This window comes from Pungitius pungitius, unplaced genomic scaffold, assembly GCF_949316345.1.
Source record: "Pungitius pungitius unplaced genomic scaffold, fPunPun2.1 scaffold_25, whole genome shotgun sequence".
In the NCBI taxonomy this organism is placed as follows: domain Eukaryota; kingdom Metazoa; phylum Chordata; class Actinopteri; order Perciformes; family Gasterosteidae; genus Pungitius; species Pungitius pungitius.
Window position 1 is genome coordinate 864,779 of NW_026909837.1, and position 21,155 is coordinate 885,933.

General features: G+C 46.4%; 24 non-coding genes across 24 annotated transcripts; all 24 read left to right on the forward strand.

The window, feature by feature from the left end:
- The first annotated feature begins 270 nt into the window (after positions 1-270).
- Positions 271-342, forward strand: trnad-guc (transfer RNA aspartic acid (anticodon GUC)). The gene has a single exon. It is a non-coding gene; the product is annotated as a tRNA-Asp (tRNA).
- Positions 343-2,840: 2,498 nt separating this feature from the next.
- Positions 2,841-2,912, forward strand: trnad-guc (transfer RNA aspartic acid (anticodon GUC)). The gene has a single exon. It is a non-coding gene; the product is annotated as a tRNA-Asp (tRNA).
- A 1,362-nt stretch (positions 2,913-4,274) lies between these two features.
- trnad-guc (transfer RNA aspartic acid (anticodon GUC)) lies at positions 4,275-4,346 on the forward strand. Its single transcript has one exon. It is a non-coding gene; the product is annotated as a tRNA-Asp (tRNA).
- A 1,065-nt stretch (positions 4,347-5,411) lies between these two features.
- trnad-guc (transfer RNA aspartic acid (anticodon GUC)) lies at positions 5,412-5,483 on the forward strand. The gene has a single exon. It is a non-coding gene; the product is annotated as a tRNA-Asp (tRNA).
- A 785-nt stretch (positions 5,484-6,268) lies between these two features.
- On the forward strand, positions 6,269-6,340 carry trnad-guc (transfer RNA aspartic acid (anticodon GUC)). Its single transcript has one exon. It is a non-coding gene; the product is annotated as a tRNA-Asp (tRNA).
- A 1,082-nt stretch (positions 6,341-7,422) lies between these two features.
- Positions 7,423-7,494, forward strand: trnad-guc (transfer RNA aspartic acid (anticodon GUC)). The gene has a single exon. It is a non-coding gene; the product is annotated as a tRNA-Asp (tRNA).
- Positions 7,495-9,713: 2,219 nt separating this feature from the next.
- trnad-guc (transfer RNA aspartic acid (anticodon GUC)) lies at positions 9,714-9,785 on the forward strand. The gene has a single exon. It is a non-coding gene; the product is annotated as a tRNA-Asp (tRNA).
- Positions 9,786-11,427: 1,642 nt separating this feature from the next.
- On the forward strand, positions 11,428-11,499 carry trnad-guc (transfer RNA aspartic acid (anticodon GUC)). Its single transcript has one exon. It is a non-coding gene; the product is annotated as a tRNA-Asp (tRNA).
- A 504-nt stretch (positions 11,500-12,003) lies between these two features.
- Positions 12,004-12,075, forward strand: trnad-guc (transfer RNA aspartic acid (anticodon GUC)). The gene has a single exon. It is a non-coding gene; the product is annotated as a tRNA-Asp (tRNA).
- A 505-nt stretch (positions 12,076-12,580) lies between these two features.
- Positions 12,581-12,652, forward strand: trnad-guc (transfer RNA aspartic acid (anticodon GUC)). Its single transcript has one exon. It is a non-coding gene; the product is annotated as a tRNA-Asp (tRNA).
- Positions 12,653-13,157: 505 nt separating this feature from the next.
- On the forward strand, positions 13,158-13,229 carry trnad-guc (transfer RNA aspartic acid (anticodon GUC)). Its single transcript has one exon. It is a non-coding gene; the product is annotated as a tRNA-Asp (tRNA).
- A 497-nt stretch (positions 13,230-13,726) lies between these two features.
- trnad-guc (transfer RNA aspartic acid (anticodon GUC)) lies at positions 13,727-13,798 on the forward strand. The gene has a single exon. It is a non-coding gene; the product is annotated as a tRNA-Asp (tRNA).
- Positions 13,799-14,303: 505 nt separating this feature from the next.
- Positions 14,304-14,375, forward strand: trnad-guc (transfer RNA aspartic acid (anticodon GUC)). The gene has a single exon. It is a non-coding gene; the product is annotated as a tRNA-Asp (tRNA).
- A 504-nt stretch (positions 14,376-14,879) lies between these two features.
- Positions 14,880-14,951, forward strand: trnad-guc (transfer RNA aspartic acid (anticodon GUC)). Its single transcript has one exon. It is a non-coding gene; the product is annotated as a tRNA-Asp (tRNA).
- Positions 14,952-15,456: 505 nt separating this feature from the next.
- On the forward strand, positions 15,457-15,528 carry trnad-guc (transfer RNA aspartic acid (anticodon GUC)). The gene has a single exon. It is a non-coding gene; the product is annotated as a tRNA-Asp (tRNA).
- Positions 15,529-16,033: 505 nt separating this feature from the next.
- Positions 16,034-16,105, forward strand: trnad-guc (transfer RNA aspartic acid (anticodon GUC)). The gene has a single exon. It is a non-coding gene; the product is annotated as a tRNA-Asp (tRNA).
- A 497-nt stretch (positions 16,106-16,602) lies between these two features.
- Positions 16,603-16,674, forward strand: trnad-guc (transfer RNA aspartic acid (anticodon GUC)). The gene has a single exon. It is a non-coding gene; the product is annotated as a tRNA-Asp (tRNA).
- Positions 16,675-17,179: 505 nt separating this feature from the next.
- On the forward strand, positions 17,180-17,251 carry trnad-guc (transfer RNA aspartic acid (anticodon GUC)). Its single transcript has one exon. It is a non-coding gene; the product is annotated as a tRNA-Asp (tRNA).
- Positions 17,252-17,755: 504 nt separating this feature from the next.
- On the forward strand, positions 17,756-17,827 carry trnad-guc (transfer RNA aspartic acid (anticodon GUC)). Its single transcript has one exon. It is a non-coding gene; the product is annotated as a tRNA-Asp (tRNA).
- Positions 17,828-18,331: 504 nt separating this feature from the next.
- On the forward strand, positions 18,332-18,403 carry trnad-guc (transfer RNA aspartic acid (anticodon GUC)). Its single transcript has one exon. It is a non-coding gene; the product is annotated as a tRNA-Asp (tRNA).
- Positions 18,404-18,900: 497 nt separating this feature from the next.
- trnad-guc (transfer RNA aspartic acid (anticodon GUC)) lies at positions 18,901-18,972 on the forward strand. Its single transcript has one exon. It is a non-coding gene; the product is annotated as a tRNA-Asp (tRNA).
- A 505-nt stretch (positions 18,973-19,477) lies between these two features.
- Positions 19,478-19,549, forward strand: trnad-guc (transfer RNA aspartic acid (anticodon GUC)). The gene has a single exon. It is a non-coding gene; the product is annotated as a tRNA-Asp (tRNA).
- A 504-nt stretch (positions 19,550-20,053) lies between these two features.
- trnad-guc (transfer RNA aspartic acid (anticodon GUC)) lies at positions 20,054-20,125 on the forward strand. The gene has a single exon. It is a non-coding gene; the product is annotated as a tRNA-Asp (tRNA).
- Positions 20,126-20,630: 505 nt separating this feature from the next.
- Positions 20,631-20,702, forward strand: trnad-guc (transfer RNA aspartic acid (anticodon GUC)). Its single transcript has one exon. It is a non-coding gene; the product is annotated as a tRNA-Asp (tRNA).
- The last annotated feature ends 453 nt before the right edge of the window (positions 20,703-21,155 follow it).

Consider the following 21,155-nt stretch of genomic DNA (forward strand, 5'->3'; position numbering starts at 1 on the left):
TGGCCCTCTGCTCTTTGCAGATGATCTTGGTCTGACGGCTTCATCAGGAGTTGACTTTGATCACAATGAAAGAGTTTGAAGACATTTGTAAAGAGGTTGGGATGGAAGTCAGCTCCTACATACATGTACGAGACCGTGGTTCTCAGCCAAGGAGTGGAGAAATTCTCAACGTTGGCCCGGAGTGATGTTCATCCCCAATAATACAGAATTATAGTGCATACCTCCTCTTAACCCCGGCCAGATACCTGCCAATTAAATATACTCAAGGAGTCCTCGTTAGTATAGTGGACAGTATCTCTGCTTGTCACGCAGAAGACCAGGGTTCGATTCCCTGACGGGGAGTTTCTTGTTAATAAGCCACGAATAAATCTGTTGGCTTCATCAGAGAGTTGAATTTTGCAGAAACTAGACGAGTGGTCTTTAATGACCAATCGAGAGAAGATATTCCGCTGCAGAGTAAACAAAAAAAAAACGATATTGTTTCCGCCCAGTTTCGAACTGGGGACCTTTCGCGTGTGAGGCGAACGTGATGACCACTACACCACGGAAACGGCGGCTTGTTTGGCATTGGGCATATGGCCCTCTGCTCTTTGCAGATGATCTTGGTCTGACGGCTTCATCAGGAGTTGACTTTGATCACAATGAAAGAGTTTGAAGACATTTGTAAAGAGGTTGGGATGGAAGTCAGCTCCTACATACATGTACAAGGGCGTGGTTCTCAGCCAAGGAGTGGAGAAAAGCTCAACGTCAGCCTGGAGTGTTTCCGCCCAGTTTCGAACTGGGGACCTTTCGCGTGTGAGGCGAACGTGATGACCACTACACCACGGAAACGGCGGCTTGTTTGGCATTGGGCATATGGCCCTCTGCTCTTTGCAGATGATCTTGGTCTGACGGCTTCATCAGGAGTTGACTTTGATCACAATGAAAGAGTTTGAAGACATTTGTAAAGAGGTTGGGATGGAAGTCAGCTCCTACATACATGTACGAGACCGTGGTTCTCAGCCAAGGAGTGGAGAAATTCTCAACGTTGGCCCGGAGTGATGTTCATCCCCAATAATACAGAATTATAGTGCATACCTCCTCTTAACCACGGCCAGATACCTGCCAATTAAATATACTCAAGGAGTCCCCTTTAGTATAGTGGACAGTATCTCTGCTTGTCACGCAGAAGACCAGGGTTCGATTCCCTGACGGGGAGTTTCTTGTTAATAAGCCACGAATAAATCTGTTGGCTTCATCAGAGAGTTGAATTTTGCAGAAACTAGACGAGTGGTCTTTAATGACCAATCGAGAGAAGATATTCCGCTGCAGAGTAAACCAAAAAAAAAACGATATTGTTTCCGCCCAGTTTCGAACTGGGGACCTTTCGCGTGTGAGGCGAACGTGATGACCACTACACCACGGAAACGGCGGCTTGTTTGGCATTGGGCATATGGCCCTCTGCTCTTTGCAGATGATCTTGGTCTGACGGCTTCATCAGGAGTTGACTTTGATCACAATGAAAGAGTTTGAAGACATTTGTAAAGAGGTTGGGATGGAAGTCAGCTCCTACATACATGTACAAGGGCGTGGTTCTCAGCCAAGGAGTGGAGAAAAGCTCAACGTCAGCCTGGAGTGTTTCCGCCCAGTTTCGAACTGGGGACCTTTCGCGTGTGAGGCGAACGTGATGACCACTACACCACGGAAACGGCGGCTTGTTTGGCATTGGGCATATGGCCCTCTGCTCTTTGCAGATGATCTTGGTCTGACGGCTTCATCAGGAGTTGACTTTGATCACAATGAAAGAGTTTGAAGACATTTGTAAAGAGGTTGGGATGGAAGTCAGCTCCTACATACATGTACGAGACCGTGGTTCTCAGCCAAGGAGTGGAGAAATTCTCAACGTTGGCCCGGAGTGATGTTCATCCCCAATAATACAGAATTATAGTGCATACCTCCTCTTAACCACGGCCAGATACCTGCCAATTAAATATACTCAAGGAGTCCCCTTTAGTATAGTGGACAGTATCTCTGCTTGTCACGCAGAAGACCAGGGTTCGATTCCCTGACGGGGAGTTTCTTGTTAATAAGCCACGAATAAATCTGTTGGCTTCATCAGAGAGTTGAATTTTGCAGAAACTAGACGAGTGGTCTTTAATGACCAATCGAGAGAAGATATTCCGCTGCAGAGTAAACCAAAAAAAAAACGATATTGTTTCCGCCCAGTTTCGAACTGGGGACCTTTCGCGTGTGAGGCGAACGTGATGACCACTACACCACGGAAACGGCGGCTTGTTTGGCATTGGGCATATGGCCCTCTGCTCTTTGCAGATGATCTTGGTCTGACGGCTTCATCAGGAGTTGACTTTGATCACAATGAAAGAGTTTGAAGACATTTGTAAAGAGGTTGGGATGGAAGTCAGCTCCTACATACATGTACAAGGGCGTGGTTCTCAGCCAAGGAGTGGAGAAAAGCTCAACGTCAGCCTGGAGTGTTTCCGCCCAGTTTCGAACTGGGGACCTTTCGCGTGTGAGGCGAACGTGATGACCACTACACCACGGAAACGGCGGCTTGTTTGGCATTGGGCATATGGCCCTCTGCTCTTTGCAGATGATCTTGGTCTGACGGCTTCATCAGGAGTTGACTTTGATCACAATGAAAGAGTTTGAAGACATTTGTAAAGAGGTTGGGATGGAAGTCAGCTCCTACATACATGTACGAGACCGTGGTTCTCAGCCAAGGAGTGGAGAAATTCTCAACGTTGGCCCGGAGTGATGTTCATCCCCAATAATACAGAATTATAGTGCATACCTCCTCTTAACCCCGGCCAGATACCTGCCAATTAAATATACTCAAGGAGTCCTCGTTAGTATAGTGGACAGTATCTCTGCTTGTCACGCAGAAGACCAGGGTTCGATTCCCTGACGGGGAGTTTCTTGTTAATAAGCCACGAATAAATCTGTTGGCTTCATCAGAGAGTTGAATTTTGCAGAAACTAGACGAGTGGTCTTTAATGACCAATCGAGAGAAGATATTCCGCTGCAGAGTAAACCAAAAAAAAAACGATATTGTTTCCGCCCAGTTTCGAACTGGGGACCTTTCGCGTGTGAGGCGAACGTGATGACCACTACACCACGGAAACGGCGGCTTGTTTGGCATTGGGCATATGGCCCTCTGCTCTTTGCAGATGATCTTGGTCTGACGGCTTCATCAGGAGTTGACTTTGATCACAATGAAAGAGTTTGAAGACATTTGTAAAGAGGTTGGGATGGAAGTCAGCTCCTACATACATGTACAAGGGCGTGGTTCACAGCCAAGGAGTGGAGAAAAGCTCAACGTCAGCCTGGAGTGTTTCCGCCCAGTTTCGAACTGGGGACCTTTCGCGTGTGAGGAGAACGTGATGACCACTACACCACGGAAACGGCGGCTTGTTTTGCATTGGGCATATGGCCCTCTGCTCTTTGCAGATGATCTTGGTCCGACGGCTTCATCAGGAGTTGACTTTGATCACAATGAAAGAGTTTGAAGACATTTGTAAAGAGGTTGGGATGGAAGTCAGCTCCTACATACATGTACAAGGGCGTGGTTCTCAGCCAAGGAGTGGAGAAATTCTCAACGTTGGCCCGGAGTGATGTTCATCCCCAATAATACAGAATTATAGTGCATACCTCCTCTTAACCCCGGCCAGATACCTGCCAATTAAATATACTGAAGGAGTCCTCGTTAGTATAGTGGACAGTATCTCTGCTTGTCACTCAGAAGACCAGGGTTCGATTCCCTGAAGGGGAGTTTCTTGTTAATAAGCCACGAATAAATCTGTTGGCTTCATCAGAGAGTTGAATTTTGCAGAAACTAGACGAGTGGTCTTTAATGACCAATTGAGAGAAGATATTCCGCTGCAGAGTAAACCAAAAAAAAACCGATATTGTTTCCGCCCAATTTCGAACTGGGGACCTTTCGCGTGTGAGGCGAACGTGATGACCACTACACCACGGAAACGGCGGCTTGTTTGGCATTGGGCATATGGCCCTCTGCTCTTTGCAGATGATCTTGGTCTGACGGCTTCATCAGGAGTTGACTTTGATCACAATGAAAGAGTTTGAAGACATTTGTAAAGAGGTTGGGATGGAAGTCAGCTCCTACATACATGTACGAGACCGTGGTTCTCAGCCAAGGAGTGGAGAAATTCTCAACGTTGGCCCGGAGTGATGTTCATCCCCAATAATACAGAATTATAGTGCATACCTCCTCTTAACCCCGGCCAGATACCTGCCAATTAAGTATACTCAAGGAGTCCTCGTTAGTATAGTGGACAGTATCTCTGCTTGTCACGCAGAAGACCAGGGTTCGATTCCCTGACGGGGAGTTTCTTGTTAATAAGCCACGAATAAATCTGTTGGCTTCATCAGAGAGTTGAATTTTGCAGAAACTAGACGAGTGGTCTTTAATGACCAATCGAGAGAAGATATTCCGCTGCAGAGTAAACCAAAAAAAAAACGATATTGTTTCCGCCCAGTTTCGAACTGGGGACCTTTCGCGTGTGAGGCGAACGTGATGACCACTACACCACGGAAACGGCGGCTTGTTTGGCATTGGGCATATGGCCCTCTGCTCTTTGCAGATGATCTTGGTCTGACGGCTTCATCAGGAGTTGACTTTGATCACAATGAAAGAGTTTGAAGACATTTGTAAAGAGGTTGGGATGGAAGTCAGCTCCTACATACATGTACAAGGCCGTGGTTCACAGCCAAGGAGTGGAGAAAAGCTCAACGTCAGCCTGGAGTGTTTCCGCCCAGTTTCGAACTGGGGACCTTTCGCGTGTGAGGCGAACGTGATGACCACTACACCACGGAAACGGCGGCTTGTTTGGCATTGGGCATATGGCCCTCTGCTCTTTGCAGATGATCTTGGTCTGACGGCTTCATCAGGAGTTGACTTTGATCACAATGAAAGAGTTTGAAGACATTTGTAAAGAGGTTGGGATGGAAGTCAGCTCCTACATACATGTACAAGGGCGTGGTTCTCAGCCAAGGAGTGGAGAAAAGCTCAACGTCAGCCTGGAGTGTTTCCGCCCAGTTTCGAACTGGGGACCTTTCGCGTGTGAGGCGAACGTGATGACCACTACACCACGGAAACGGCGGCTTGTTTGGCATTGGGCATATGGCCCTCTGCTCTTTGCAGATGATCTTGGTCTGACGGCTTCATCAGGAGTTGACTTTGATCACAATGAAAGAGTTTGAAGACATTTGTAAAGAGGTTGGGATGGAAGTCAGCTCCTACATACATGTACGAGACCGTGGTTCTCAGCCAAGGAGTGGAGAAATTCTCAACGTTGGCCCGGAGTGATGTTCATCCCCAATAATACAGAATTATAGTGCATACCTCCTCTTAACCCCGGCCAGATACCTGCCAATTAAATATACTCAAGGAGTCCTCGTTAGTATAGTGGACAGTATCTCTGCTTGTCACGCAGAAGACCAGGGTTCGATTCCCTGACGGGGAGTTTCTTGTTAATAAGCCACGAATAAATCTGTTGGCTTCATCAGAGAGTTGAATTTTGCAGAAACTAGACGAGTGGTCTTTAATGACCAATCGAGAGAAGATATTCCGCTGCAGAGTAAACCAAAAAAAAAACGATATTGTTTCCGCCCAGTTTCGAACTGGGGACCTTTCGCGTGTGAGGCGAACGTGATGACCACTACACCACGGAAACGGCGGCTTGTTTGGCATTGGGCATATGGCCCTCTGCTCTTTGCAGATGATCTTGGTCTGACGGCTTCATCAGGAGTTGACTTTGATCACAATGAAAGAGTTTGAAGACATTTGTAAAGAGGTTGGGATGGAAGTCAGCTCCTACATACATGTACAAGGGCGTGGTTCTCAGCCAAGGAGTGGAGAAAAGCTCAACGTCAGCCTGGAGTGTTTCCGCCCAGTTTCGAACTGGGGACCTTTCGCGTGTGAGGCGAACGTGATGACCACTACACCACGGAAACGGCGGCTTGTTTGGCATTGGGCATATGGCCCTCTGCTCTTTGCAGATGATCTTGGTCTGACGGCTTCATCAGGAGTTGACTTTGATCACAATGAAAGAGTTTGAAGACATTTGTAAAGAGGTTGGGATGGAAGTCAGCTCCTACATACATGTACGAGACCGTGGTTCTCAGCCAAGGAGTGGAGAAATTCTCAACGTTGGCCCGGAGTGATGTTCATCCCCAATAATACAGAATTATAGTGCATACCTCCTCTTAACCCCGGCCAGATACCTGCCAATTAAGTATACTCAAGGAGTCCTCGTTAGTATAGTGGACAGTATCTCTGCTTGTCACGCAGAAGACCAGGGTTCGATTCCCTGACGGGGAGTTTCTTGTTAATAAGCCACGAATAAATCTGTTGGCTTCATCAGAGAGTTGAATTTTGCAGAAACTAGACGAGTGGTCTTTAATGACCAATTGAGAGAAGATATTCCGCTGCAGAGTAAACCAAAAAAAAACCGATATTGTTTCCGCCCAATTTCGAACTGGGGACCTTTCGCGTGTGAGGCGAACGTGATGACCACTACACCACGGAAACGGCGGCTTGTTTGGCATTGGGCATATGGCCCTCTGCTCTTTGCAGATGATCTTGGTCTGACGGCTTCATCAGGAGTTGACTTTGATCACAATGAAAGAGTTTGAAGACATTTGTAAAGAGGTTGGGATGGAAGTCAGCTCCTACATACATGTACGAGACCGTGGTTCTCAGCCAAGGAGTGGAGAAATTCTCAACGTTGGCCCGGAGTGATGTTCATCCCCAATAATACAGAATTATAGTGCATACCTCCTCTTAACCCCGGCCAGATACCTGCCAATTAAGTATACTCAAGGAGTCCTCGTTAGTATAGTGGACAGTATCTCTGCTTGTCACGCAGAAGACCAGGGTTCGATTCCCTGATGGGGAGTTTCTTGTTAATAAGCCACGAATAAATCTGTTGGCTTCATCAGAGAGTTGAATTTTGCAGAAACTAGACGAGTGGTCTTTAATGACCAATCGAGAGAAGATATTCCGCTGCAGAGTAAACCAAAAAAAAAACGATATTGTTTCCGCCCAGTTTCGAACTGGGGACCTTTCGCGTGTGAGGCGAACGTGATGACCACTACACCACGGAAACGGCGGCTTGTTTGGCATTGGGCATATGGCCCTCTGCTCTTTGCAGATGATCTTGGTCTGACGGCTTCATCAGGAGTTGACTTTGATCACAATGAAAGAGTTTGAAGACATTTGTAAAGAGGTTGGGATGGAAGTCAGCTCCTACATACATGTACGAGACCGTGGTTCTCAGCCAAGGAGTGGAGAAATTCTCAACGTTGGCCCGGAGTGATGTTCATCCCCAATAATACAGAATTATAGTGCATACCTCCTCTTAACCCCGGCCAGATACCTGCCAATTAAGTATACTCAAGGAGTCCTCGTTAGTATAGTGGACAGTATCTCTGCTTGTCACGCAGAAGACCAGGGTTCGATTCCCTGACGGGGAGTTTCTTGTTAATAAGCCACGAATAAATCTGTTGGCTTCATCAGAGAGTTGAATTTTGCAGAAACTAGACGAGTGGTCTTTAATGACCAATCGAGAGAAGATATTCCGCTGCAGAGTAAACCAAAAAAAAAACGATATTGTTTCCGCCCAGTTTCGAACTGGGGACCTTTCGCGTGTGAGGCGAACGTGATGACCACTACACCACGGAAACGGCGGCTTGTTTGGCATTGGGCATATGGCCCTCTGCTCTTTGCAGATGATCTTGGTCTGACGGCTTCATCAGGAGTTGACTTTGATCACAATGAAAGAGTTTGAAGACATTTGTAAAGAGGTTGGGATGGAAGTCAGCTCCTACATACATGTACAAGGCCGTGGTTCACAGCCAAGGAGTGGAGAAAAGCTCAACGTCAGCCTGGAGTGTTTCCGCCCAGTTTCGAACTGGGGACCTTTCGCGTGTGAGGAGAACGTGATGACCACTACACCACGGAAACGGCGGCTTGTTTTGCATTGGGCATATGGCCCTCTGCTCTTTGCAGATGATCTTGGTCCGACGGCTTCATCAGGAGTTGACTTTGATCACAATGAAAGAGTTTGAAGACATTTGTAAAGAGGTTGGGATGGAAGTCAGCTCCTACATACATGTACAAGGGCATGGTTCACAGCCAAGGAGTGGAGAAAAGCTCAACGTCAGCCTGGATTGTTTCCGCCCAGTTTCGAACTGGGGACCTTTCGCGTGTGAGGCGAACGTGATGACCACTACACCACGGAAACGGCGGCTTGTTTTGCATTGGGCATATGGCCCTCTGCTCTTTGCAGATGATCTTGGTCTGACGGCTTCATCAGGAGTTGACTTTGATCACAATGAAAGAGTTTGAAGACATTTGTAAAGAGGTTGGGATGGAAGTCAGCTCCTACATACATGTACAAGGGCGTGGTTCTCAGCCAAGGAGTGGAGAAATTCTCAACGTTGGCCCGGAGTGATGTTCATCCCCAATAATACAGAATTATAGTGCAAACCTCCTCTTAACCCCGGCCAGATACCTGCCAATTAAATATACTGAAGGAGTCCTCGTTAGTATAGTGGACAGTATCTCTGCTTGTCACTCAGAAGACCAGGGTTCGATTCCCTGACGGGGAGTTTCTTGTTAATAAGCCACGAATAAATCTGTTGGCTTCATCAGAGAGTTGAATTTTGCAGAAACTAGACGAGTGGTCTTTAATGACCAATTGAGAGAAGATATTCCGCTGCAGAGTAAACCAAAAAAAAACCGATATTGTTTCCTCCCAATTTCGAACTGGGGACCTTTCGCGTGTGAGGCGAACGTGATGACCACTACACCACGGAAACGGCGGCTTGTTTGGCATTGGGCATATGGCCCTCTGCTCTTTGCAGATGATCTTGGTCTGACGGCTTCATCAGGAGTTGACTTTGATCACAATGAAAGAGTTTGAAGACATTTGTAAAGAGGTTGGGATGGAAGTCAGCTCCTACATACATGTACAAGGGCGTGGTTCTCAGCCAAGGAGTGGAGAAATTCTCAACGTTGGCCCGGAGTGATGTTCATCCCCAATAATACAGAATTATAGTGCATACCTCCTCTTAACCCCGGCCAGATACCTGCCAATTAAATATACTGAAGGAGTCCTCGTTAGTATAGTGGACAGTATCTCTGCTTGTCACTCAGAAGACCAGGGTTCGATTCCCTGACGGGGAGTTTCTTGTTAATAAGCCACGAATAAATCTGTTGGCTTCATCAGAGAGTTGAATTTTGCAGAAACTAGACGAGTGGTCTTTAATGACCAATTGAGAGAAGATATTCCGCTGCAGAGTAAACCAAAAAAAAACCGATATTGTTTCCTCCCAATTTCGAACTGGGGACCTTTCGCGTGTGAGGCGAACGTGATGACCACTACACCACGGAAACGGCGGCTTGTTTGGCATTGGGCATATGGCCCTCTGCTCTTTGCAGATGATCTTGGTCTGACGGCTTCATCAGGAGTTGACTTTGATCACAATGAAAGAGTTTGAAGACATTTGTAAAGAGGTTGGGATGGAAGTCAGCTCCTACATACATGTACGAGACCGTGGTTCTCAGCCAAGGAGTGGAGAAATTCTCAACGTTGGCCCGGAGTGATGTTCATCCCCAATAATACAGAATTATAGTGCATACCTCCTCTTAACCCCGGCCAGATACCTGCCAATTAAGTATACTCAAGGAGTCCTCGTTAGTATAGTGGACAGTATCTCTGCTTGTCACGCAGAAGACCAGGGTTCGATTCCCTGACGGGGAGTTTCTTGTTAATAAGCCACGAATAAATCTGTTGGCTTCATCAGAGAGTTGAATTTTGCAGAAACTAGACGAGTGGTCTTTAATGACCAATCGAGAGAAGATATTCCGCTGCAGAGTAAACCAAAAAAAAAACGATATTGTTTCCGCCCAGTTTCGAACTGGGGACCTTTCGCGTGTGAGGCGAACGTGATGACCACTACACCACGGAAACGGCGGCTTGTTTGGCATTGGGCATATGGCCCTCTGCTCTTTGCAGATGATCTTGGTCTGACGGCTTCATCAGGAGTTGACTTTGATCACAATGAAAGAGTTTGAAGACATTTGTAAAGAGGTTGGGATGGAAGTCAGCTCCTACATACATGTACAAGGCCGTGGTTCACAGCCAAGGAGTGGAGAAAAGCTCAACGTCAGCCTGGAGTGTTTCCGCCCAGTTTCGAACTGGGGACCTTTCGCGTGTGAGGAGAACGTGATGACCACTACACCACGGAAACGGCGGCTTGTTTTGCATTGGGCATATGGCCCTCTGCTCTTTGCAGATGATCTTGGTCCGACGGCTTCATCAGGAGTTGACTTTGATCACAATGAAAGAGTTTGAAGACATTTGTAAAGAGGTTGGGATGGAAGTCAGCTCCTACATACATGTACAAGGGCATGGTTCACAGCCAAGGAGTGGAGAAAAGCTCAACGTCAGCCTGGATTGTTTCCGCCCAGTTTCGAACTGGGGACCTTTCGCGTGTGAGGCGAACGTGATGACCACTACACCACGGAAACGGCGGCTTGTTTTGCATTGGGCATATGGCCCTCTGCTCTTTGCAGATGATCTTGGTCTGACGGCTTCATCAGGAGTTGACTTTGATCACAATGAAAGAGTTTGAAGACATTTGTAAAGAGGTTGGGATGGAAGTCAGCTCCTACATACATGTACAAGGGCGTGGTTCTCAGCCAAGGAGTGGAGAAATTCTCAACGTTGGCCCGGAGTGATGTTCATCCCCAATAATACAGAATTATAGTGCATACCTCCTCTTAACCCCGGCCAGATACCTGCCAATTAAATATACTGAAGGAGTCCTCGTTAGTATAGTGGACAGTATCTCTGCTTGTCACTCAGAAGACCAGGGTTCGATTCCCTGACGGGGAGTTTCTTGTTAATAAGCCACGAATAAATCTGTTGGCTTCATCAGAGAGTTGAATTTTGCAGAAACTAGACGAGTGGTCTTTAATGACCAATTGAGAGAAGATATTCCGCTGCAGAGTAAACCAAAAAAAAAACGATATTGTTTCCGCCCAATTTCGAACTGGGGACCTTTCGCGTGTGAGGCGAACGTGATGACCACTACACCACGGAAACGGCGGCTTGTTTGGCATTGGGCATATGGCCCTCTGCTCTTTGCAGATGATCTTGGTCTGACGGCTTCATCAGGAGTTGACTTTGATCACAATGAAAGAGTTTGAAGACATTTGTAAAGAGGTTGGGATGGAAGTCAGCTCCTACATACATGTACGAGACTGTGGTTCTCAGCCAAGGAGTGGAGAAATTCTCAACGTTGGCCCGGAGTGATGTTCATCCCCAATAATACAGAATTATAGTGCATACCTCCTCTTAACCCCGGCCAGATACCTGCCAATTAAATATACTGAAGGAGTCCTCGTTAGTATAGTGGACAGTATCTCTGCTTGTCACGCAGAAGACCAGGGTTCGATTCCCTGACGGGGAGTTTCTTGTTAATAAGCCACGAATAAATCTGTTGGCTTCATCAGAGAGTTGAATTTTGCAGAAACTAGACGAGTGGTCTTTAATGACCAATCGAGAGAAGATATTCCGCTGCAGAGTAAACCAAAAAAAAACGATATTGTTTCCGCCCAGTTTCGAACTGGGGACCTTTCGCGTGTGAGGCGAACTTGATGACCACTACACCACGGAAACGGCGGCTTGTTTGGTTTTGGGCATATGGCCCTCTGCTCTTTGCAGATGATCTTGGTCTGACGGCTTCATCAGGAGTTGACTTTGATCACAATGAAAGAGTTTGAAGACATTTGTAAAGAGGTTGGGATGGAAGTCAGCTCCTACATACATGTACTAGGGCGTGATTCTCAGCCAAGGAGTGGAGTAATTCTCAACGTTGGCCCGGAGTGATGTTCATCCCCAATAATACAGAATTATAGTGCATACCTCCTCTTAACCCCGGCCAGATACCTGCCAATTAAATATACTCAAGGAGTCCTCGTTAGTATAGTGGACAGTATCTCTGCTTGTCACGCAGAAGACCAGGGTTCGATTCCCTGACGGGGAGTTTCTTGTTAATAAGCCACGAATAAATCTGTTGGCTTCATCAGAGAGTTGAATTTTGCAGAAACTAGACGAGTGGTCTTTAATGACCAATCGAGAGAAGATATTCCGCTGCAGAGTAAACCAAAAAAAAAACGATATTGTTTCCGACCAGTTTCGAACTGGGGACCTTTCGCGTGTGAGGCGAACGTGATGACCACTACACCACGGAAACGGCGGCTTGTTTGGCATTGGGCATATGGCCCTCTGCTCTTTGCAGATGATCTTGGTCTGACGGCTTCATCAGGAGTTGACTTTGATCACAATGAAAGAGTTTGAAGACATTTGTAAAGAGGTTGGGATGGAAGTCAGCTCCTACATACATGTACTAGGGCGTGATTCTCAGCCAAGGAGTGGAGTAATTCTCAACGTTGGCCCGGAGTGATGTTCATCCCCAATAATACAGAATTATAGTGCATACCTCCTCTTAACCCCGGGCAGATACCTGCCAATTAAATATACTCAAGGAGTCCTCGTTAGTATAGTGGACAGTATCTCTGCTTGTCACGCAGAAGACCAGGGTTCGATTCCCTGACGGGGAGTTTCTTGTTAATAAGCCACGAATAAATCTGTTGGCTTCATCAGAGAGTTGAATTTTGCAGAAACTAGACGAGTGGTCTTTAATGACCAATCGAGAGAAGATATTCCGCTGCAGAGTAAACCAAAAAAAAAACGATATTGTTTCCGCCCAGTTTCGAACTGGGGACCTTTCGCGTGTGAGGCGAACGTGATGACCACTACACCACGGAAACGGCGGCTTGTTTGGCATTGGGCATATGGCCCTCTGCTCTTTGCAGATGATCTTGGTCTGACGGCTTCATCAGGAGTTGACTTTGATCACAATGAAAGAGTTTGAAGACATTTGTAAAGAGGTTGGGATGGAAGTCAGCTCCTACATACATGTACGAGACCGTGGTTCTCAGCCAAGGAGTGGAGAAATTCTCAACGTTGGCCCGGAGTGATGTTCATCCCCAATAATACAGAATTATAGTGCATACCTCCTCTTAACCCCGGCCAGATACCTGCCAATTAAATATACTCAAGGAGTCCTCGTTAGTATAGTGGACAGTATCTCTGCTTGTCACGCAGAAGACCAGGGTTCGATTCCCTGACGGGGAGTTTCTTGTTAATAAGCCACGAATAAATCTGTTGGCTTCATCAGAGAGTTGAATTTTGCAGAAACTAGACGAGTGGTCTTTAATGACCAATCGAGAGAAGATATTCCGCTGCAGAGTAAACCAAAAAAAAAACGATATTGTTTCCGCCCAGTTTCGAACTGGGGACCTTTCGCGTGTGAGGCGAACGTGATGACCACGGAAACGGCGGCTTGTTTGGCATTGGGCATATGGCCCTCTGCTCTTTGCAGATGATCTTGGTCTGACGGCTTCATCAGGAGTTGACTTTGATCACAATGAAAGAGTTTGAAGACATTTGTAAAGAGGTTGGGATGGAAGTCAGCTCCTACATACATGTACGAGACTGTGGTTCTCAGCCAAGGAGTGGAGAAATTCTCAACGTTGGCCCGGAGTGATGTTCATCCCCAATAATACAGAATTATAGTGCATACCTCCTCTTAACCCCGGCCAGATACCTGCCAATTAAATATACTGAAGGAGTCCTCGTTAGTATAGTGGACAGTATCTCTGCTTGTCACGCAGAAGACCAGGGTTCGATTCCCTGACGGGGAGTTTCTTGTTAATAAGCCACGAATAAATCTGTTGGCTTCATCAGAGAGTTGAATTTTGCAGAAACTAGACGAGTGGTCTTTAATGACCAATTGAGAGAAGATTGTCCGCTGCAGAGTAAACCAAAAAAAAACCGATATTGTTTCCGCCCAGTTTCGAACTGGGGGCCTTCCGCGTGTGAGGCGAACGTGATGACCACTACACCACGGAAACGGCGGCTTGTTTAGCATTGGGCATATGGCCCTCTGCTCTTTGCAGATGATCTTGGTCTGACGGCTTCATCAGGAGTTGACTTTGATCACAATGAAAGAGTTTGAAGACATTTGTAAAGAGGTTGGGATGGAAGTCAGCTCCTACATACATGTACGAGACCGTGGTTCTCAGCCAAGGAGTGGAGAAATTCTCAACGTTGGCCCGGAGTGATGTTCATCCCCAATAATACAGAATTATAGTGCATACCTCCTCTTAACCCCGGGCAGATACCTGCCAATTAAATATACTCAAGGAGTCCTCGTTAGTATAGTGGACAGTATCTCTGCTTGTCACGCAGAAGACCAGGGTTCGATTCCCTGACGGGGAGTTTCTTGTTAATAAGCCACGAATAAATCTGTTGGCTTCATCAGAGAGTTGAATTTTGCAGAAACTAGACGAGTGGTCTTTAATGACCAATCGAGAGAAGATATTCCGCTGCAGAGTAAACCAAAAAAAAACGATATTGTTTCCGCCCAGTTTCGAACTGGGGACCTTTCGCGTGTGAGGCGAACTTGATGACCACTACACCACGGAAACGGCGGCTTGTTTGGTTTTGGGCATATGGCCCTCTGCTCTTTGCAGATGATCTTGGTCTGACGGCTTCATCAGGAGTTGACTTTGATCACAATGAAAGAGTTTGAAGACATTTGTAAAGAGGTTGGGATGGAAGTCAGCTCCTACATACATGTACTAGGGCGTGATTCTCAGCCAAGGAGTGGAGTAATTCTCAACGTTGGCCCGGAGTGATGTTCATCCCCAATAATACAGAATTATAGTGCATACCTCCTCTTAACCCCGGGCAGATACCTGCCAATTAAATATACTCAAGGAGTCCTCGTTAGTATAGTGGACAGTATCTCTGCTTGTCACGCAGAAGACCAGGGTTCGATTCCCTGACGGGGAGTTTCTTGTTAATAAGCCACGAATAAATCTGTTGGCTTCATCAGAGAGTTGAATTTTGCAGAAACTAGACGAGTGGTCTTTAATGACCAATCGAGAGAAGATATTCCGCTGCAGAGTAAACCAAAAAAAAAACGATATTGTTTCCGACCAGTTTCGAACTGGGGACCTTTCGCGTGTGAGGCGAACGTGATGACCACTACACCACGGAAACGGCGGCTTGTTTGGCATTGGGCATATGGCCCTCTGCTCTTTGCAGATGATCTTGGTCTGACGGCTTCATCAGGAGTTGACTTTGATCACAATGAAAGAGTTTGAAGACATTTGTAAAGAGGTTGGGATGGAAGTCAGCTCCTACATACATGTACTAGGGCGTGATTCTCAGCCAAGGAGTGGAGTAATTCTCAACGTTGGCCCGGAGTGATGTTCATCCCCAATAATACAGAATTATAGTGCATACCTCCTCTTAACCCCGGGCAGATACCTGCCAATTAAATATACTCAAGGAGTCCTCGTTAGTATAGTGGACAGTATCTCTGCTTGTCACGCAGAAGACCAGGGTTCGATTCCCTGACGGGGAGTTTCTTGTTAATAAGCCACGAATAAATCTGTTGGCTTCATCAGAGAGTTGAATTTTGCAGAAACTAGACGAGTGGTCTTTAATGACCAATCGAGAGAAGATATTCCGCTGCAGAGTAAACCAAAAAAAAAACGATATTGTTTCCGCCCAGTTTCGAACTGGGGACCTTTCGCGTGTGAGGCGAACGTGATGACCACTACACCACGGAAACGGCGGCTTGTTTGGCATTGGGCATATGGCCCTCTGCTCTTTGCAGATGATCTTGGTCTGACGGCTTCATCAGGAGTTGACTTTGATCACAATGAAAGAGTTTGAAGACATTTGTAAAGAGGTTGGGATGGAAGTCAGCTCCTACATACATGTACGAGACCGTGGTTCTCAGCCAAGGAGTGGAGAAATTCTCAACGTTGGCCCGGAGTGATGTTCATCCCCAATAATACAGAATTATAGTGCATACCTCCTCTTAACCCCGGCCAGATACCTGCCAATTAAATATACTCAAGGAGTCCTCGTTAGTATAGTGGACAGTATCTCTGCTTGTCACGCAGAAGACCAGGGTTCGATTCCCTGACGGGGAGTTTCTTGTTAATAAGCCACGAATAAATCTGTTGGCTTCATCAGAGAGTTGAATTTTGCAGAAACTAGACGAGTGGTCTTTAATGACCAATCGAGAGAAGATATTCCGCTGCAGAGTAAACCAAAAAAAAAACGATATTGTTTCCGCCCAGTTTCGAACTGGGGACCTTTCGCGTGTGAGGCGAACGTGATGACCACGGAAACGGCGGCTTGTTTGGCATTGGGCATATGGCCCTCTGCTCTTTGCAGATGATCTTGGTCTGACGGCTTCATCAGGAGTTGACTTTGATCACAATGAAAGAGTTTGAAGACATTTGTAAAGAGGTTGGGATGGAAGTCAGCTCCTACATACATGTACGAGACTGTGGTTCTCAGCCAAGGAGTGGAGAAATTCTCAACGTTGGCCCGGAGTGATGTTCATCCCCAATAATACAGAATTATAGTGCATACCTCCTCTTAACCCCGGCCAGATACCTGCCAATTAAATATACTGAAGGAGTCCTCGTTAGTATAGTGGACAGTATCTCTGCTTGTCACGCAGAAGACCAGGGTTCGATTCCCTGACGGGGAGTTTCTTGTTAATAAGCCACGAATAAATCTGTTGGCTTCATCAGAGAGTTGAATTTTGCAGAAACTAGACGAGTGGTCTTTAATGACCAATTGAGAGAAGATTGTCCGCTGCAGAGTAAACCAAAAAAAAACCGATATTGTTTCCGCCCAGTTTCGAACTGGGGGCCTTCCGCGTGTGAGGCGAACGTGATGACCACTACACCACGGAAACGGCGGCTTGTTTAGCATTGGGCATATGGCCCTCTGCTCTTTGCAGATGATCTTGGTCTGACGGCTTCATCAGGAGTTGACTTTGATCACAATGAAAGAGTTTGAAGACATTTGTAAAGAGGTTGGGATGGAAGTCAGCTCCTACATACATGTACTAGGGCGTGGTTCTCAGCCAAGGAGTGGAGAAATTCTCATCGTTGGCCCGGAGTGATGTTCATCCCCAATAATACAGAATTATAGTGCATACCTCCTCTTAACCCCGGCCAGATACCTGCCAATTAAATATACTCAAGGAGTCCTCGTTAGTATAGTGGACAGTATCTCTGCTTGTCACGCAGAAGACCAGGGTTCGATTCCCTGACGGGGAGTTTCTTGTTAATAAGCCACGAATAAATCTGTTGGCTTCATCAGAGAGTTGAATTTTGCAGAAACTAGACGAGTGGTCTTTAATGACCAATCGAGAGAAGATATTCCGCTGCAGAGTAAACCAAAAAAAAACCAATATTGTTTCCGCCCAGTTTCGAACTGGGGACCTTTCGCGTGTGAGGCGAACGTGATGACCACTACACCACGAAACGGCGGCTTGTTTGGCATTGGGCATATGGCCCTCTGCTCTTTGCAGATGATCTTGGTCTGACGGCTTCATCAGGAGTTGACTTTGATCACAATGAAAGAGTTTGAAGACATTTGTAAAGAGGTTGGGATGGAAGTCAGCTCCTACATACATGTACGAGACTGTGGATCTCAGCCAAGGAGTGGAGAAATTCTCAACGTTGGCCCGGAGTGATGTTCATCCCCAATAATACAGAATTATAGTGCATACCTCCTCTTAACCCCGGCCAGATACCTGCCAATTAAATATACTGAAGGAGTCCTCGTTAGTATAGTGGACAGTATCTCTGCTTGTCACGCAGAAGACCAGGGTTCGATTCCCTGACGGGGAGTTTCTTGTTAATAAGCCACGAATAAATCTGTTGGCTTCATCAGAGAGTTGAATTTTGCAGAAACTAGACGAGTGGTCTTTAATGACCAATCGAGAGAAGATATTCCGCTGCAGAGTAAACCAAAAAAAAACCAATATTGTTTCCGCCCAGTTTCGAACTGGGGACCTTTCGCGTGTGAGGCGAACGTGATGACCACTACACCACGAAACGGCGGCTTGTTTGGCATTGGGCATATGGCCCTCTGCTCTTTGCAGATGATCTTGGTCTGACGGCTTCATCAGGAGTTGACTTTGATCACAATGAAAGAGTTTGAAGACATTTGTAAAGATGTTGGGATGGAAGTCAGCTCCTACATACATGTACGAGACTGTGGATCTCAGCCAAGGAGTGGAGAAATTCTCAACGTTGGCCCGGAGTGATGTTCATCCCCAATAATACAGAATTATAGTGCATACCTCCTCTTAACCCCGGCCAGATACCTGCCAATTAAATATACTCAAGGAGTCCTCGTTAGTATAGTGGACAGTATCTCTGCTTGTCACGCAGAAGACCAGGGTTCGATTCCCTGACGGGGAGTTTCTTGTTAATAAGCCACGAATAAATCTGTTGGCTTCATCAGAGAGTTGAATTTTGCAGAAACTAGACGAGTGGTCTTTAATGACCAATCGAGAGAAGATATTCCGCTGCAGAGTAAACCAAAAAAAAAACGATATTGTTTCCGCCCAGTTTCGAACTGGGGACCTTTCGCGTGTGAGGCGAACGTGATGACCACGGAAACGGCGGCTTGTTTGGCATTGGGCATATGGCCCTCTGCTCTTTGCAGATGATCTTGGTCTGACGGCTTCATCAGGAGTTGACTTTGATCACAATGAAAGAGTTTGAAGACATTTGTAAAGAGGTTGGGATGGAAGTCAGCTCCTACATACATGTACGAGACTGTGGTTCTCAGCCAAGGAGTGGAGAAATTCTCAACGTTGGCCCGGAGTGATGTTCATCCCCAATAATACAGAATTATAGTGCATACCTCCTCTTAACCCCGGCCAGATACCTGCCAATTAAATATACTGAAGGAGTCCTCGTTAGTATAGTGGACAGTATCTCTGCTTGTCACGCAGAAGACCAGGGTTCGATTCCCTGACGGGGAGTTTCTTGTTAATAAGCCACGAATAAATCTGTTGGCTTCATCAGAGAGTTGAATTTTGCAGAAACTAGACGAGTGGTCTTTAATGACCAATTGAGAGAAGATTGTCCGCTGCAGAGTAAACCAAAAAAAAACCGATATTGTTTCCGCCCAGTTTCGAACTGGGGGCCTTCCGCGTGTGAGGCGAACGTGATGACCACTACACCACGGAAACGGCGGCTTGTTTAGCATTGGGCATATGGCCCTCTGCTCTTTGCAGATGATCTTGGTCTGACGGCTTCATCAGGAGTTGACTTTGATCACAATGAAAGAGTTTGAAGACATTTGTAAAGAGGTTGGGATGGAAGTCAGCTCCTACATACATGTACGAGACCGTGGTTCTCAGCCAAGGAGTGGAGAAATTCTCAACGTTGGCCCGGAGTGATGTTCATCCCCAATAATACAGAATTATAGTGCATACCTCCTCTTAACCCCGGGCAGATACCTGCCAATTAAATATACTCAAGGAGTCCTCGTTAGTATAGTGGACAGTATCTCTGCTTGTCACGCAGAAGACCAGGGTTCGATTCCCTGACGGGGAGTTTCTTGTTAATAAGCCACGAATAAATCTGTTGGCTTCATCAGAGAGTTGAATTTTGCAGAAACTAGACGAGTGGTCTTTAATGACCAATCGAGAGAAGATATTCCGCTGCAGAGTAAACCAAAAAAAAACGATATTGTTTCCGCCCAGTTTCGAACTGGGGACCTTTCGCGTGTGAGGCGAACTTGATGACCACTACACCACGGAAACGGCGGCTTGTTTGGTTTTGGGCATATGGCCCTCTGCTCTTTGCAGATGATCTTGGTCTGACGGCTTCATCAGGAGTTGACTTTGATCACAATGAAAGAGTTTGAAGACATTTGTAAAGAGGTTGGGATGGAAGTCAGCTCCTACATACATGTACTAGGGCGTGATTCTCAGCCAAGGAGTGGAGTAATTCTCAACGTTGGCCCGGAGTGATGTTCATCCCCAATAATACAGAATTATAGTGCATACCTCCTCTTAACCCCGGGCAGATACCTGCCAATTAAATATACTCAAGGAGTCCTCGTTAGTATAGTGGACAGTATCTCTGCTTGTCACGCAGAAGACCAGGGTTCGATTCCCTGACGGGGAGTTTCTTGTTAATAAGCCACGAATAAATCTGTTGGCTTCATCAGAGAGTTGAATTTTGCAGAAACTAGACGAGTGGTCTTTAATGACCAATCGAGAGAAGATATTCCGCTGCAGAGTAAACCAAAAAAAAAACGATATTGTTTCCGACCAGTTTCGAACTGGGGACCTTTCGCGTGTGAGGCGAACGTGATGACCACTACACCACGGAAACGGCGGCTTGTTTGGCATTGGGCATATGGCCCTCTGCTCTTTGCAGATGATCTTGGTCTGACGGCTTCATCAGGAGTTGACTTTGATCACAATGAAAGAGTTTGAAGACATTTGTAAAGAGGTTGGGATGGAAGTCAGCTCCTACATACATGTACTAGGGCGTGATTCTCAGCCAAGGAGTGGAGTAATTCTCAACGTTGGCCCGGAGTGATGTTCATCCCCAATAATACAGAATTATAGTGCATACCTCCTCTTAACCCCGGGCAGATACCTGCCAATTAAATATACTCAAGGAGTCCTCGTTAGTATAGTGGACAGTATCTCTGCTTGTCACGCAGAAGACCAGGGTTCGATTCCCTGACGGGGAGTTTCTTGTTAATAAGCCACGAATAAATCTGTTGGCTTCATCAGAGAGTTGAATTTTGCAGAAACTAGACGAGTGGTCTTTAATGACCAATCGAGAGAAGATATTCCGCTGCAGAGTAAACCAAAAAAAAAACGATATTGTTTCCGCCCAGTTTCGAACTGGGGACCTTTCGCGTGTGAGGCGAACGTGATGACCACTACACCACGGAAACGGCGGCTTGTTTGGCATTGGGCATATGGCCCTCTGCTCTTTGCAGATGATCTTGGTCTGACGGCTTCATCAGGAGTTGACTTTGATCACAATGAAAGAGTTTGAAGACATTTGTAAAGAGGTTGGGATGGAAGTCAGCTCCTACATACATGTACGAGACCGTGGTTCTCAGCCAAGGAGTGGAGAAATTCTCAACGTTGGCCCGGAGTGATGTTCATCCCCAATAATACAGAATTATAGTGCA